General features: G+C 31.8%; 1 protein-coding gene across 5 annotated transcripts in view; it reads left to right on the top strand.

The window, feature by feature from the left end:
• The window catches only part of LOC130898236 (uncharacterized), a 173,290-nt gene that overhangs the window by 103,927 nt on the left and 52,287 nt on the right, over positions 1-17,076 (top strand). The window contains exons 1-2 of one of the 5 annotated variants that reach the window (XM_057807350.1): positions 6,617-6,903; positions 14,316-14,351. The exons of 2 other annotated variants lie outside the window; for them this stretch is intronic. The gene's annotated coding sequence lies outside the window, so the exon portion shown is untranslated. Of the gene's footprint in view, positions 1-6,616; positions 6,904-14,121; positions 14,149-14,315; positions 14,352-17,076 lie in introns of those variants that run through there. 2 more of the 5 variants (XM_057807354.1, XM_057807351.1) reach the window with 2 other exon arrangements.

Here is a 17,076-nt window from a genome sequence, read left to right on the forward strand (position 1 = left end):
CATTTAGAACTCCGACATGGACTGATGCACTTTTCGACGCTTAATTTAATATGTATACAAGATACTCCCGAATTATGTATATGAATCGAAAACTTTATTTTTTAAATTATCTGATAAACGGATTAAATTTTTTTAAAGCGATTAGAAGTCATTCGGATAATTAATTTTGTGTCACAATCTTCGTCAAACTATATGAATTAACAATAGTTTTAGGGGGCTTTATATTTTTTCATATTTTTCAATTATCTGAAGAAATCGTTAGATATTGGGTCATAAAAAAACGAAAAATCGATCATTTCAATAACTTTTTTTTAAATTTGTTATTTTTTTGGTGTATTCAATATGAGAACTAAAATTTTAATTCTTTTTTGATTTGCGAACAATCCAAAAACCATAAATTTTCTTATTTGTCTTCGAAAACTACTACCATAATTTTTTTTCGAAGAATATCGTATTTTTTTCGTACAAGTAAATACAAAAATAAATTAAAAAACTGAAAATGTCAAAATTTTTGTCATCTTCTCTGATAGAATCATCCATTTTAAGTTTTTAATGCATTTTAGACAAAATAAAAGATCTTAGATTGAAAACCAAATTTTGAACAAGTTTTAGTTTCAAGTTTTTTATTATATATCCAAAATATGGTAAACTCCTCTTCCAAATAAAAACTAAGAAATTGTTTTAAAGAGTTTACTTTGACTTTTGAATGACCTAGTGTGCCGCCATCGTAGTACAAGATTCAGTCGCTCCAGGATGCTAACAGCAATTTTTCAGTCACTGTTTGAGCAATATCAGTATTCGATAAACGATACTGTAGATATCGAAAAAAAGAATTAAAATTGTCTTCAGTCGTAACATTATATCTTTTGTTGGATGTTCCCCACCCATTTTCACCCACTTCTGACTTTGTTTACGGGTCTTCAGGTTTTATTTCTGATGATTACGTGACTCATTCAGCTTCAGGGGGCACAATAAAACCTTAAAAATCGCCTTTGCATTTGTTTTTGTTCTTGGGTGAGAGTTTTTGGCAGCGTGAGTTTAAATCCTACTCCTTTAGGGCAGTTAGGGACTGATCGGATTTGATCATCGTATGGAAATGATTGACATTCGCATCGATACGATGTGCACTGGGAGCTCTTTAACTTTGTCTTCTACTGAATTCCGTACCGTTTCGTTCATAAAACAAACGTGAGTCCTTAATTTTCACGACTACTAACGTACGTAGTACCAATATTTTTGACACAAAATATTTGCTCATATATTTTTGTTTATGTTTAATGTTTAATGAAACTTCTTATTTGCTATAATTAACGGCTTAGTAATTAACAAAGTTAATTCAAACCTAATGGAGGGGCCCTTGCTCCTCAACTAGGCTTTAGTTTCTGCTAATATCTCTAATTAGGTCTTGGATGACTTAAAAATCGATTTCACGTATTTTTCTAAAAATTCTACGGCTTAATTGTTCCTCATTTTCAGTTTGCCAAAATATCTTGATTTGGACGAGCTTGAGATAAATTAGGGGGGTATTTTCTTTTAGTACAAAAGGTATGTTATTCAGTCATCTATAGCGATGACTCATTCGCAGAATGTAGTCACCTTAGTTGACGATAGCAATTTGATATCCCTGCTGATTAGTTTGAGGTATATCTAGGACACTTTTGTCTTGTATTTCTACGTGAAATATTTTGGTTTTGAAAATTGTGAACTATGTCATTCTTAGGGATCTGTCCAACCAACTCATAAATGTTTTTTCTCATTTCCAATTAAATATTTTAATGCAATTAGTTTCTATTGGCCATCCTCAGTTTTGAACTTCCATATTCTCAATGTTCGTCCCGTCGGTCTAAAACAATTTTATTCATATTATAATCTTACTTGGGAATATAATCTATTGAGTAGGCAACCATTTATACATATTGTTCATAACTGAGCACCTCCTTAAAACTATCCACACAATGTTCAGACACCAAAAATCTGATTTCTTACTTTTTCACTTTTACTCTCAACTTTTAGGCAGTACATATATGCAACAATCACTCCTAGGACTTTTATGGCCGTTTAAAATAATTTAATTCCTTTTATGTCTTTAATTCAAGTGTAGATTTAGTGAATTACACGTTTGTAAACACACTAAGAACCATTACAGCTCTTAAAGCTTTTAAATTTCCCTGATCATATTCAAGAATATTAGACATAGATTGTTACTTTTTTCAATTCCCTAACCTTAAAAAGAGTTATCAGTTAACGAACTTTTTATTTAACATTTTGGGGTTGCATCTGTGTCTCATTTTAATTCGAAACAATCCTACAAACCGGTAGTTGATGTAGCTGTATATTTTTGAATGTTCTCTTGGGACAGAAATGCTTCAAATTGATACCATTTATGCAAATTTCAGTGAAAAAAAATAATTTTCATAACCTCTGACCTTCTATATCTGACCCCGCTTGCCCAACGAGATTATATACTCAGTTTTTTACCTCATTTGACTGTACTATGATAAATAAAAATAATATGTTACTACATATTTTTAAAATACTTTCAGTTGTTTCTGTGTATATAAAAATGTTGTGCTTACATTTCTGTATATCTGAACGTAAGTGATAAATTCCCATTTCTGTTTATCAAGTGAACAACGAATGACGTTTCATATTTTTAATGATTCCAAGAGAAACAAAAACAACCTTGTAACAAATTTAGTATTGTAGGTAAGCGCAGGCCTGTATCTCAGTTTTAATTTGATCCTGAACTTGATATTTTACGAGAGAATTATTTATTAGTTGAAAGAGTTAACACACTTAAAGCAACTAAAAATAATGATTCAGTCATTTGTATTAATACAGCGTACACCTTGAAAGTATTACAACAATAAAGCGCTTTTATTTTTTTGGTAATTTTATAGAAACTATTTTGAAAAAGGAAGAGTAGAAACTGTATTACCACTATTTTGTCCTCAATTTAGTTAAGTGGCCGTTGGTTTTTACGGTTGCCTTAACGAGATTGGTATGGAAAAATAATAATGACATTCCTCCACATACAAATATTTACGAAGAATAAGAACCCACTTACTAAATTATGAAATAGATGTATGTATTCGTATCAATTTCTTTAATTTCTTGGACCTTTTGATATATTAATGCATCTTAATGTTCTTGATTTTAGGTTTCTTCTATTTTAAAATTAATTTTTCTAATAAAATTTCTGGAAAATTTTGATAAAGACTTGAAGAAAAGTCGAAACATCAAATTTTATCATCAAAAAATTATTAAAAAAAGATGCATTGTATTCTTATCTTGATCTAAAAACTAAAACAAATTAAATCACAGGAATAAAATTTACCTTTTTGTCTTTGGTTACCGATTAATAAAAAATCTATAATACAATCTTTATAAAATAAATAATTTTTTTTTCAATTTTCTCGTGATTCTTGTGAATCGATTTTTGATGGATCTATCGACAAGGGCAGGATAAATTGTATGCATATCAGCAATGATTTGATGTTTTTGGTAAATTCTTTGGTTTCTGATCTTTGGATCCATATTTTTTTTCTAAGAAAGCTATAATCGTGAGATTGGTTGTACAGGGCAAATATTATTGCCCTGGAACTTTCAGTAATCATATTTTCAGCTGTAGATTAGCCTTTACCTTGATGGATTTTGAAGTGTTTTTGAGTGAGATGTCAAAGGGGAGGTTTGTGTTAATAAGTATTGGATCAGTTGAACTTACTAAGCGTCTTTTATTTGTAGAAATTACTGGTGAATGTGGATGATCTTCATCAGAGAGAGGGAGCGATTCTAGTAACATCTGGGGTGCTGGATGTGTTAATTGTAGATTCGGTAGGTATCGTGTCTAATTTCTGGGTGTTTAAAGCTGGGAGTTCACATTGGACATTAGGGGTCTTTGAATCTTGTGTTTGCATGTTTAATGCTGAGGATCTGGTGTCGGCGTAGGTTGTGCTGTATCCAGTTCACGTGAAATAATCAAATGATAACGTCTACCATCTTTTGTTAGCGTCTGCATAGCAAAATTATATGCAATCCTCCAAGCCTTGAACTCCCTATCCCATGACGACAAATAAACTATCATTCAGAACATTCATAACTCCATTGAGAGTCTTGCAAGCTCTGGTGTTACCGTTACTTTAATCTGGGTATCGTTTCACAATAATATACATGGGAATGAACTTGTAGATCAAGCTGCAGAAGAAGCTTTCCGGCTAACATCCACAGCGACTCGATACAAATCCTCAATTATGTCATAAGACGTTTGGCATACTTTTTATTTGCTGACAATCTTTATATGAAAAAATACCACATGCCAAATAACAATTCTACAAATTAATTTTGTACAGGCGTTAAGAGGGACCTCGCTTTATATTTTGCATCAATGTGAAACAGCTACTTCTAGAAGACTTTCACAAACCTTAATTATATAATGTTAAAGGGACTTTATTGCATCAATTTTTTCTATTTTTCTAATAACATCCCACCTTTTTGTGGATGATGAAAAGAATTATATAACTTTCGCACAAGATTTAAAAAGTTTATTGTAGCATCTGACACCTTAAAAGAGTCATTTACTGTTGAGTTAAAATTATGAGTTGCACAAGGTGCAAAAAGGGCTCTTGTATTCGCATCATGAATGCGTTTTTGAAGCTTTCCCTTCATGTTTGCCCCATTATCATAATCATGCATCGCTTTTATAGTACGGCGGCTAGGGGGGTTGCCTTAGCCGTTTCATACACCCCTCAGTTTAAGAGTTTTTTGGTGCGTAGAATCAGGTCGAGTAATTTGTTATAAACAATTTTATTATTTTGTAAACTATAAATCTTAAATCAAGGGAGGTATGAGAAAAAGTTTGAAATAAAATAGATTTGTTTTAAAAAGGTCGCTACAGTTTTTTGCAAAAAATCAATATTTAAAACTTTATCGTCAATATAATGCAAAATTATTTATTTCTCATTACTCGGTTCCTACATGATGTGGAAGGATTCAAAGCAGCTGATTTTAAACGTGTAAAAACGAATGTGGTACGAAAATAGATTGAAAATAACCTAATATTAATATATTTTTGAGAACTTAAAAAATTTACTTCAATTAAGTTTCTGTAAAGAAATAATAGCGGGCGCGCCTCAGATCGCGCAGTTTAAAACCTGCAAAACTTTGCAACTAAGGGTCGAAAACATAATTGGAAGTGGTCAAAATGTTGGTATTGATTATTACTTCAAGCAACTATAAAGTGCATCTCGCTTTTTTTTAAAGTTATATATATAGATAATATTTGAAAAGTCTACAACATCTCATTTTGAAGCTTGAACCTTAACGTTTAAAATGAGCTGATTTAAATCTTTTTACGTCATGTAGGAACCAAGTAATGAGGAAAAAATTATTTTGCATTATACTGACTATAACTTTTAAAATATTTTTTGCTAAAACTGTAGAGAGCTTCTTTGTAGATCTTTCTAAAACAAATCTTTTTTATTTGAAACTGGTATAAACAATTGAATTGTTTATAACAAATTATTGGACCAGATTTGGGCTCGGCAATCTCTAAAAATCGATTCTAAGCATCCAAAAACATAGGAAACCACTCTAAAACTGAGGGGAGTATGAGCGGTTACTATAAAAAATGAAATACTAATAAAATTTCGTTTGTATTTATACTTAATCCTATTAATTAATAACACCACCATTTACGTCGTTAAATCTGTAAAATTACTTGCTTTGCGCTGAGATCAGTTTCCAAAAGAAACAAAAAAAATTTCAACAGTTTATTATGCCCTTTTGGAGTCCTTCTAGGATACAATCTTCAAACTTCAAAAGAGAGCTGTTAGATGTTTACTCGGACTAAACAGCAGGGCTCACTGTACTCTTTAAAAGATTAAAAATTCTGATTCTTTCTTTCTTATTCATCTGTGAATCAGTTTGCCTAATTCGTAAGCACGCTTCTTCAATTTCAGAAAAATACACTTAGGAACGCGGAGCACGACCTTTAACTACATACTGCACGTTCAGAATTAGTTAAGGGCTCAATATTTACAATGCAAAAAAATGCACAATCACTTGCCTAGATTGAAATCAAATCGTTTCCCGCATTTCGTAATAATTTGTGGGCAAATTTACTAGAAAGTACCTTCTACTTTGTATTCTAATAATAATATTTAATTCCAGACATGCTGCAAACTGGTTTAATTTTTGCTATGGACTTATATACTAATTATTACCTATAACTGTTACCTATAAGTTTGTGGGTTTCTTTTGTATCGTTATTTAGTTATTTTTATGTTTGTTTTTTAGTTTTCATTCCAATAAGCTTTTCTATTTTATGTTGAAAAACCAAGAAGTACAAAAACTGCAATCTTTAGTTTCCTGTTAATTCAGCCAATAAAATATAATCATGGATACCCATATAATGATTTAAAAAACGTGGCGATTGTTTTTAGGATGTATTAGATTATATTATGTTAAAAATTTAGTAAAAAAATGCTTTAAACAATCGCATTATCTGTATCGGTAAACAATTTCTAAAAGCATCTAAAACCGCTCCGTCTCTCTAATCGTAAATAAGTATGTTGTAAACAGTAACTACACGTTTTATCGTAGTAATTTCCTTGCGCGCAGATTCAGTCGAAATGTGACTGACGTCGTGAGTACTTTTATCTAGCGGAGCGTAAAACAAGAACTCGTATAAAAAAATTACATATTTCCTAATTATTTATCATTTAAAAGTAAAGTGTTAAGAATAAGTACTATTATTTATCAGTAAACGTACCTTTTATATATTATGTTGTGATAACGGTAGTAACAATAAAGTTAGATAAAACTCGTTTTCACTTAAATTATTATTGTTAAGTAATGTGTTATTAGTGCGAAATAATCTTTTTAAGGATTACGTCGAATTGTCAAGTAAGTTTGAATATTCCTCCTATATCTTCTCTACCAATGCAATATGAACATAATCAGTTGAAAATAAAATTAACTACTACTTAGCTTTAACTTCTTAAAACTGGTTTTACGTGGTATTGTTTGAATGTTAATTATTTAAGATTTTAAGTAGGTACATACTACAAGATAAAGATTCAATTAATGAATTGTTGTATAGTTAAAAGTTATACAGTGCAATTCATTTATGCAGCACACTTTTCTGAATCTACAACTCTTAGTCCAGTCATTTTAGGTAGATTTAGGCAAGAATTTCGGAAAATCGAGATACCCAGCTGTAAAGTCGTTTAAACTTGTTCATTTGACATCCTAAAAATCCTCTCAAAACTCACATATAATTCTATGTGAGTACTTTAAAAATCGGGGGTGAAAAGTAAAAAAAAACGATTTGTTGCACATTTTTTGCAAATAACTCGTTTCCTATGGGTTTTACGTTATTTGTATTTATTATCAATATAGTAGAACATTCAATTCTCTACAACTTTTATTTGAAAATTTTTTTCATACGGTGAATCGTTTCTGAGATATAGGACATAGCGCGCGCGACTAGAATCCCCATCTTATAAAGTTGATGAATTATTGCTAAATATATAATTATAAATAATTTTCATTTTTTATCAACAATCAACTTATATTTAAATATTTTTTGCTTAATTATTTATCTCCAATCAAATATAAATTCATTTAATAGCACTTACCTGCCCGTGTAGTTTCAAATTCGTAGAAAGAAAAATTTTATTTATAGCACTTATTTTTAAATAATAGGGAAGAAATAAAAATTTAATAACGAGGAATGTTTATTAAAAAATGTCAGTCGATACATTTGTGATGTTAAAATTAAAAAAAAAAAAACAAATAAAAAGTAATTATGAGGACAATGAGTTCTAATTTCAGTTTTCTCCTTCTTCATCGTCGTCGTTTTCTTGCTGAACTGGACTGTTTTCTTCTTCAAATGCTGCTGCAAGTTCATTCAAATTATTATTGTTTAGATCGGGACTACTAGTTGATTTCAAACGGGATTCTAACCGCGCGTACTCTGCCCTCTATCTCAGAAACGATTCACCGTATGAAAAAATTTTTCAAAACAAAAACTGTAGAGAATTTAATGTTCTACAATATCGATAATAACTACAAATAGCATAAAACCTATAGGAAACGAGTTATTTGTAAAAAATCGATTTTTCGACTTTTCACCCCCGATTTTCAAAGTTGTTCACATCGAACCATATGTGAGGTTTGAGAGGAGTTTTAGAATGTCAATTGAACAAGTTAAAATCGACTTTATAGCTGGGTATCTCGATTGTCCTAGGTGAACTACCTTAAATGACTGGACTATTTGTATGTGTCTTAGCTACGATGTAATGTCCGCTCCAGACACTCGCGAGGCGCCTCCTAGAGGCTATCTACACGCGTCTTGGTAAGTGGAGGCGGCAGGTAGAAAACGGATTCGAATAAAACTTTTTTCTTTCTCACATACAACACAAAAATTATTGATTGCACTCCATCAGAAGTAGTACCTATATTTGTGATCCTCAGACCTTTTGACTCATTTCCGTTCACGAGGAAAAAAAGTTTGGAAACTTCTGGCTTTAGATTTTGATAATTTCTCTATTTCCTGTCATTATAATTTTCTAGTGCCAGATAATTAAATTCCCCAAATGAATTCATCAAGAGCTAAATAAAAAGATAAGGAGAATGTCCAGTTTTCAGATCAAATTGCTCACAAATTGTATTAAGTTATTTCGTAAATATTTGACTACATTTTCAAAGAAACTATATTTAAATTAAAAAAAGAAAAAGCTCATGAATACTGAATCTAACTAACAATCAATTGTTTTATTCGTTTATCATGCAATCTATACAAGCATTGATGCGAATAATGCAACGACTTGAAGAGATCCTGTTCGACCACAAACTTCCCTATATGAATAATTATGGACTCTTGTAAAGCATTGCGGTAGCGTGCGTGTTGTAGAAAGGGATGGTTGTTGCTGGTACTTGAAGAATGTTGTGCAGGTATCCAGCAGATTCTATTCTTTCGGCCACGAATCCATGACAGGACTTCGCGACAGATTAGTTCCGCGGCTCGTTCTTTTGCCCGCAGCTCGGCCAGCAATATGTTGCAGCCATTTCTAAGCCTCAAGGATTCCCTTATTTCCAGAACTTCAGAGTACACTCCCGCTCCCGTCCGTTCGTCCTTTACGGACCCGTCCGTGAAAATCGAGTTATTTACTGTTCCTGGGTTCTCTTCCCAGTCCTCTCTCATTGGTATGAGGATGTTCAGGTCTATATCAAAAGTCAGTCTGGCGGTAGTGTAGTCGGTGCGATGTTTTAACACACCTTTGTCTACTGTATCCACCAAATTCTTTATCTCCCTTAGTATCCTGGTGTACCCATATTTAGATTGTTTCCACAGCCCTTTTAGCTGCTAATCCTTTTATGTGCAGATCCAGTGGTTTCAGATTCGGTAGCACATCGCAATTAACGACGCTTAACAATTTGAACAGTACAACGCGCGCGATGACATCGCAAAAGCTGCATCGCTCGACGTTCACCGCTGGAACGTCGCCAATGTGAACGCACACTAACGCTCCAGAGCAGAAAAGGGACTCAGTTAACGTGCTAGTTACAAGCAAAAAACGGTTTTTCATCTGAATAAATACCAAAAGCAACAACTACATTATGTTGAGTCGCTGAATCTTTACGGCCGGTGTCACACTTAATATCCAAACATGTGATGGAATGATAAAGATAACGTGAATCCTAATAACGGAAGCGCAGAAATTTAGATTAAAGTAGAACAGCGAAGAGGCAATGTTCACGAAAATGAGGTTCGGAACAGATATATATGGGACGCAAACTGCAAAGTTAGTTAATGATTAAACGTACCGTTTTGATAGAATAAGCCGTTTTAATTACTTAAGAGCAACAGCCAACCGGTCGACCGTTATAAAATAAGGGGGTCCGTGTTGAAATATGCGCTATAAGAGGGAATAAAGTAATTGAAATATTAGGTTCGCTACACATCATGCCAGACCGTTAAATAAAAAGTCTAAAGCAAAATATTACCTTCTATACATTTCGTCGTTTTGTATTTCGCGTAACGGCCAATAATACAAGGTTTGTCCTGAAAATTGCTTGTCTACCCTCTAAATTTTTTATTATCCCATGAGTAACGTTTTCAAAGTAGTTTTCGTTAGATAAAATACTAGTAACATGTTCCCAGCGCTGTTTTAACTTACTGAAACTGAAACTACAACAGTATTTTCAATCTGAAAAAGAGCCAAAAGTGACTGTAGAAACGCTGGGGAAGCTGTACGACCTAGTGCTTTGTTAAAAACTGCTGTACACGTTTTCGATGGCGCATTGTCGTTGTTTAGCAACAAAACAAGTCTAACGGCCTTTTTTGACTGTATTACTTAGTATTCTTTAGAGATCGTATGATATTTTTTACCATATTCGAGTGCACATCTTCACAATCAAAGGAAGCGGTTAACATTTCTTTAACTTTTCTACGATTTTGATTTTTGACTTTCCTGTATCTCAAAATATATAGAGTTACCTATGAAGTAGATTACTATTTTCACAAATATAATTTTAGCTATAATATCGAAAAGGCAATAAAATATAGATCTTAATTGCAAGCAACCTTATTTATTTGTCACAATAACTCAATTGATAAACTGATAAATGCTGCAAACAATTCAACATAGTTCAAAAATATTCTTAAATATAGATTGTTCGACTCGATTTTTCATTATATCTAAAAAATAGGGATGCGTTCTCCACAAATCATTTTTTTCCTATGTATTTTATTTGAAATACAAATATTTAATCATTTCTATATCCCACCGTCAAGAGGTTACATGATCTAATCGAAACTTTCGAGTGCAGTGATATTATAATTGCGATCAGGCGATGCTGAGATAAATCTTCAAGTAGTTGATTTATTTTAGAAACATGAATGAAGCACAAAATTAAAAAAAAAAACGAAGATTTTGTTATCGAAATCATTTGTAGCTTACATATAAAAAAAGATGATCTTCGATGGACACGATGTTTGAAAACTACAATGAAGATTCCTAGCTCCGATAATTGAAGCTATTCCACATTTTATAAGCTAGTAGGATTCTTCTTCAGATATTTCTACTACAACTGCACGAGAAAACGTTGCTAATGCTAACTGCAAAGATGTATTATGAATCCGCTATTCCTTATAAACTTTTTATAAGTTAGTAGGTTTCTTCTTGAGGTATTTCTACCACAACTGCACGAGAAAACTTTGCTAATGCTAACTGCAAAGATGTATTATGAATCCGCTATTCCTTATAAACTTTTTATAAGTTAGTAGGTTTCTTCTTGAGGTATTTCTACCACAACTGCACGAGAAAACTTTGCTAATGCTAACTGCAAAGATGTATTATGAATCCGCTATTCCTTATAAACTTTTTATAAGCTAGTAGGTTTCTTCTTGAGGTATTTCTACCACAACTGCACGAGAAAACTTTGCTAATGCTAACTGCAAAGATGTATTATGAATCCGCTATTCCTTATAAACTTTTTATAAGTTAGTAGGTTTCTTCTTGAGGTATTTCTACCACAACTGCACGAGAAAACTTTGCTAATGCTAACTGCAAAGATGTATTATGAATCCGCTATTCCTTATAAACTTTTTATAAGCTAGTAGGTTTCTTCTTGAGGTATTTCTACCACAACTGCACGAGAAAACTTTGCTAATGCTAACTGCAAAGATGTATTATGAATCCGCTATTCCTTATAAACTTTTTATAAGCTAGTAGGTTTCTTCTTGAGGTATTTCTACCACAACTGCACGAGAAAACTTTGCTAATGCTAACTGCAAAGATGTATTATTTATCCGCTATTCCTTATAAACTTTTTATAAGTTAGTAGGTTTCTTCTTGAGGTATTTCTACCACAACTGCACGAGAAAACTTTGCTAATGCTAACTGCAAAGATGTATTATGAATCCGCTATTCCTTATAAACTTTTTATAAGTTAGTAGGTTTCTTCTTCAGGTATTTCTACCACAACTGCACGAGAAAACTTTGCTAATGCTAACTGCAAAGATGTATTATGAATCCGCTATTCCTTATAAACTTTTTATAAGCTAGTAGGTTTCTTCTTGAGGTATTTCTACTATAACTGCACGAGAAAACGTTGCTTATACTAACTTCAATGATGTATTATGAATCCGCTTATCCTTGAGATAGAGAATTTTTTTTCACGAGTCCTAGAAAGCAGTAAACGTTTTTTGAATTTATATATTTTTGAATCAACAATATCCTCGGTATTTTTTTATTTGATAATGTTTGAACAATTTGTAGAATGAAGTGGGAGCGATTTATAGTTTTATAGATATTATTGCAGATTTCCTGGTTCGTCCCATAATGCTTCTGATTGTACTGAAGCCCTAAAAAACCATTTTTTCTCTAGTCTTTCCATCATTTCGTATTTTTACCAAAAATACGGTTTGTAAGTTTGTGGATAACATTAAATGCAGGAAAATAGCTTATTTGGGACACTTAATGCGTGGTAGCCGGTTTAGTATCCTCCAGTTGATTATGATGTGTAAAGTTGAAGGTCGTAGAGGAATTGGAAGGAAACAAGCTTCTTGGTTGAGGAATATTAGAGAATGGACTGGGATAAAAGAAGCAGGACAGTTATTTAGACTAGCTCAAGATAGAGAGAGTTTTCTCATGCTGATCGCCAACGTCAAGAAGACTTGATAAGGCACGCTAAGAAGAAGATGAGGAGGAGGAGTATAAGGTTAATTGAACAGACAGTAAGGCGCGATTTACTGCGATGCGGGTGGGACGCCGCTCGGTCTACCTACGCCTCTGGCGGTGGCAATTTGTCAGATCTATACTTAGCTATTTAAATTGTTAGACTTGTTAATAGATTTTGTTATCTTCCAATCTTATGGATTCTATTACAAATTATTTTTTATTTCAAACTAAAGAACAAGAAATAAAAAATATATACAAATTCTATTTAAGCTGGATTAAATATATGAATATCTGATTTTCAATTAGTTTTTTATTAATAGATATGTAAATTTGCAGATATTACCTGTAGATAAGTGTATATCACGTGTATATCGTAACATGAAGTCGATTTAACAATTCCTAGGTTTGTTATTATAAATTATTTATTGACGTTTTCAAAATACTACGTCCTTAATTTATAATATTGCCGTATACAATTTATCTACAAATTTCGGTGACGTGGCTATATTTTGGCGAATACTGACCTATTTACATTCGAACTTAATTCATATGAATATTTTTATTGATTAAGCGTTGTACTTGACACAACTTGAATGTAATTCTTTTATAAATACTTGAATTTACTTTATTTATTCAAAATAAACCAATAAAATTTAAATTCTGGTCAAGTTTTAAAAGATTATAGAACTAAAAAATCCATATTAGAATATCAGTACAAAAGAAAAGAGTAAATAAACGCAATTAATACAGTAAGGAATTTAACGTGTATACAAAAAGAAGCTAGAACTGGAGAGATTTAGAAGAAGATGTAATATAAACGATCGCATCTCAAAGCAATAAAAAAACTACAAACGATGTTGTAGAAATTACTATAAAAAGTGTTGAATGTCGAGAATGTAGGAAATTATGGCGAACAATTTGTTATGATTGAGAATACAAAGACCGTATTATCGTTTGAGGTCAAGGCCGTGACAAAAAGCACACGTTAATACTGCTTAAAAAAAGCACTACTGAGAGAATCACTTTGAAATTAAATTATTGAGAGTAGAGGTAAAGATAGTCATTTGAATGTGTGACAAAGTGTGTTAGATAAAAGTAGTGCCATTAGTATCGGGCTAAATTGGTTTTAAGTTCAAGTCGTTGACATTTTCAATAATAAACTGCTAGAGTCAAGAATGATTTTTAACTCTGCATATTCCAATTCATCTACAGTTGTTACATTTATACCGTATCCTTGTCTATACCAGCTCCATTCTATTATTTGGTTTCATTCAATTCATCTGCTAAGCGTGAAGATCCGTGTCGTTAATTAGTAATTCTTTAAGGAATTATGGGATTACGATTTAGAAGTTTGGCTACATACAATACTGCTCTAAAAGTAATAGTTTTCAGTTTGAAGCTAGTCAACTGCGAGTACCAAAATGACAATGACAATCTAAACATATTTTGACGACCATTTGAGGTTAGTTTAATAGAGTTTGTTGCGATAAAATTGGTCAAGAAAACTCAAAGTAAAAGTTTACTGAACCTGTTTGTGTAAAAAATGAAATACGATGATCTGGTTCAAAAATAAATTGCGAAATGTTGATTTCTGAACATGTTTTTAATCACTATTTTCTTCATTTTCAGGTACGCGGATCTATCTTTAGCCAGGCGTAAATATTTGTAAGCATATGATTTAATTACAATTATTCCGTTCAAATTAAATTATAGAATAGATAGAAGAGATATTAGAATCAGAGTGTAATTATTCAATTCATTACTCTTTAACATATACAGATACGATAAAATTTTATACAGATACTATTCAAGTGTCTATTTTTAGATATTACTGTTTTCTTATTATATAAATGAAGTATTCAGAACTGATTACAGTTTACAGTCCCGCTGTCTAATAATACACAGTATTTAATAATCAGTGATGCATTTAATTCCCGTTTGTATGATTCAATTAAATATTTCAACCACAACCGACAATAGGTATGTTGTAAATTCATTGTATAAAATCAATAATAAAATACGTACCAAACTAAAAATAACTTTCGTGACTTCATATAAATATTTCTCCTAGATTCTCACAAATCATATTTTTATTAAAATTATTAGCTTAGGTTAGTTTTTCCAGTCAGTCATCGTACGAGAAATATTAGGAGGTTCTTCTCGAAACTAACATAATAAATTATCTTGTAATTCGAAATAAAAAACTCAAGGTAATGAAATTTAAATCCATATTTGTTTTCATAAAACTCGCAAAAGAGAAAACAGCGTTACTCTTTGAAAAAACGAATAAGACCCACAGATCTAGGGGAAAGAAAAGAACGCGAAACACGAATCACAAGGTCCTGTCAAAATGACAGAGGGTGGTGGATTGTTCCATTTAGCAATTTAACACACACTCGTGATTGTTCTGATGATTGTTTAATGGGAATTCGAGCGCGCGATTTTTTTTATTTTTTAAAAACTACTTTCAAAGAATGTACACGTATAGGGAATTTCTAATTTCTCGACGTTTCGGCTATGTAGTAAAGGATCCGATTCCTAGGTCTGAATCTGTTTACTTCTTGATATCAGCCGAGGGTTAATTGTCAAGATTTAATTTTTAATTTTACAATCAAGGTTAGAAAATCGTTTGTTGTTTGATTCATATATTTATCTAGTTGTATATTTGTCATCTTTTCATAAACGTTTGACGCTTTCAGCTACTTCTGTTATTCTGGTTCATTCTCTCGTACTGTGAATCTTGAAATTTAACGCTTTAAATATTTTTTCAAGTTTTCTCTCTTTTTTATATAAAATGTTTAATAATATGGTGATCCTTTTTTGTATAAGTAATAATTTCTAAACGTGCGAAGTGATTCAAAAGTTATATTTCGTTCATTACAGAATTTGGTATCCTAAAAATTTGGAAGGAAATCCTCAATTTATATTCAGTTATACTTGTATGCTTGAAAATTCAAAAGATAACCACTGGTTATCTAAAATTCGAAATAAACTGAAATATAGGTGTATAGACCTGTTTAAGCAAACCTTACCATTAATTAGTAGAGCTTAATTGCTAAAAATGGTGTCGAGTACAGAGGAGAAAGAGTTTCTAGTAGAGTACCATTTTCGTCCAAATGGAATTGGCCGACGTTATGGTGGAAGTCTGCGATACGTGTATGATCAATTCACACAACATTCTTGAAGTAATGATGTCTGGCTATTCCAAACAAGTTTTTAATCATAATACAACAGGCAGACCTGTTCAAACAAGGAGAAGCACTATCGAAATCGAAACTTAACATTGAAAGAATCTTTATAAATAGTAAAAAACATAGAGAAAATGGACAGTCTTGTCAGCAAAATTGGACGAAACCTTTTAACGACCAGAGCTTCTAAAACACCGACAAGTGCCCTCTGCTGGAAGCTAAATGACGATGATTAAGTAATGTTGTAATTCTTTTTATTATCGAAAAGTTAAGAAATAGGGGTACTGTATTGTTCTAACGAAAAGGAAACTCGGGGCGTCCCAGGAAAGTTAACAACAATAAACATTTTTCTCAACTTATATTGATGTGACATCTTCGGGTTGTAGTCGGAAGGTTTTCATATATCCCTCGTAATGCAATAAAATAAACTAATAATAGATCGGAATCGTTGAAAAAATTCTTAATATAGCACATATACAAATAAAATAAAATTTTATCAAAAATTTTTGCTAAAAGTATCCATTATTTAAAACTGTCACGCAAACCAACAAAATTCCTGCCGTCTAATGACGTTATTAACCATATTTTTCCATTAAAGTAATCAATCACCAAGCCTACTGTAAATACCTTCAACTTCAATATACAAAATGGCATTATCTGAGTGAGAAAATAAGAACAGGTTGCTATGTTTAATACTAGTGAGAATGTTTATTGAAAATGGATGATTATGATGCTATGAGAATAATAGTTGTATCGAATCGATTTGAAATTGTGAAATTGTTAATCTTAAAATATATTATAGAAATACGCGTAACATATTTAATCTTCACTACTACTGTTCTAATCAATCAATCAATTGATAAAACTATCGAGAGAACGTGTAGTAGATTATTAGAATTAATTTAGAACAAATTGTGATCAAAGTTGTTACGTTAAGAGAGAAACAGTGAAACCATTTCACGTATCTACGAGTATCAAATATTAACATTTACAGTTCCACTTCTTATCAATTCTCTACATGGTTTACACAAAATTTTCACACATTAACCGTGATCATATTCTCTAGCCGCAACAACAAATCGTTTCGGAGGATTAAGCAGATGGAAACCAAGGAACTAGTCAGGTCAGTCTCTTCTTACCGCTAGAATACTCTTTGTCCATACACTCTTGCAACTTCGCTAGAAACGCATTGTTTTCAAACT

Source organism: Diorhabda carinulata, chromosome 9, assembly GCF_026250575.1.
Source record: "Diorhabda carinulata isolate Delta chromosome 9, icDioCari1.1, whole genome shotgun sequence".
Classification (NCBI taxonomy): domain Eukaryota; kingdom Metazoa; phylum Arthropoda; class Insecta; order Coleoptera; family Chrysomelidae; genus Diorhabda; species Diorhabda carinulata.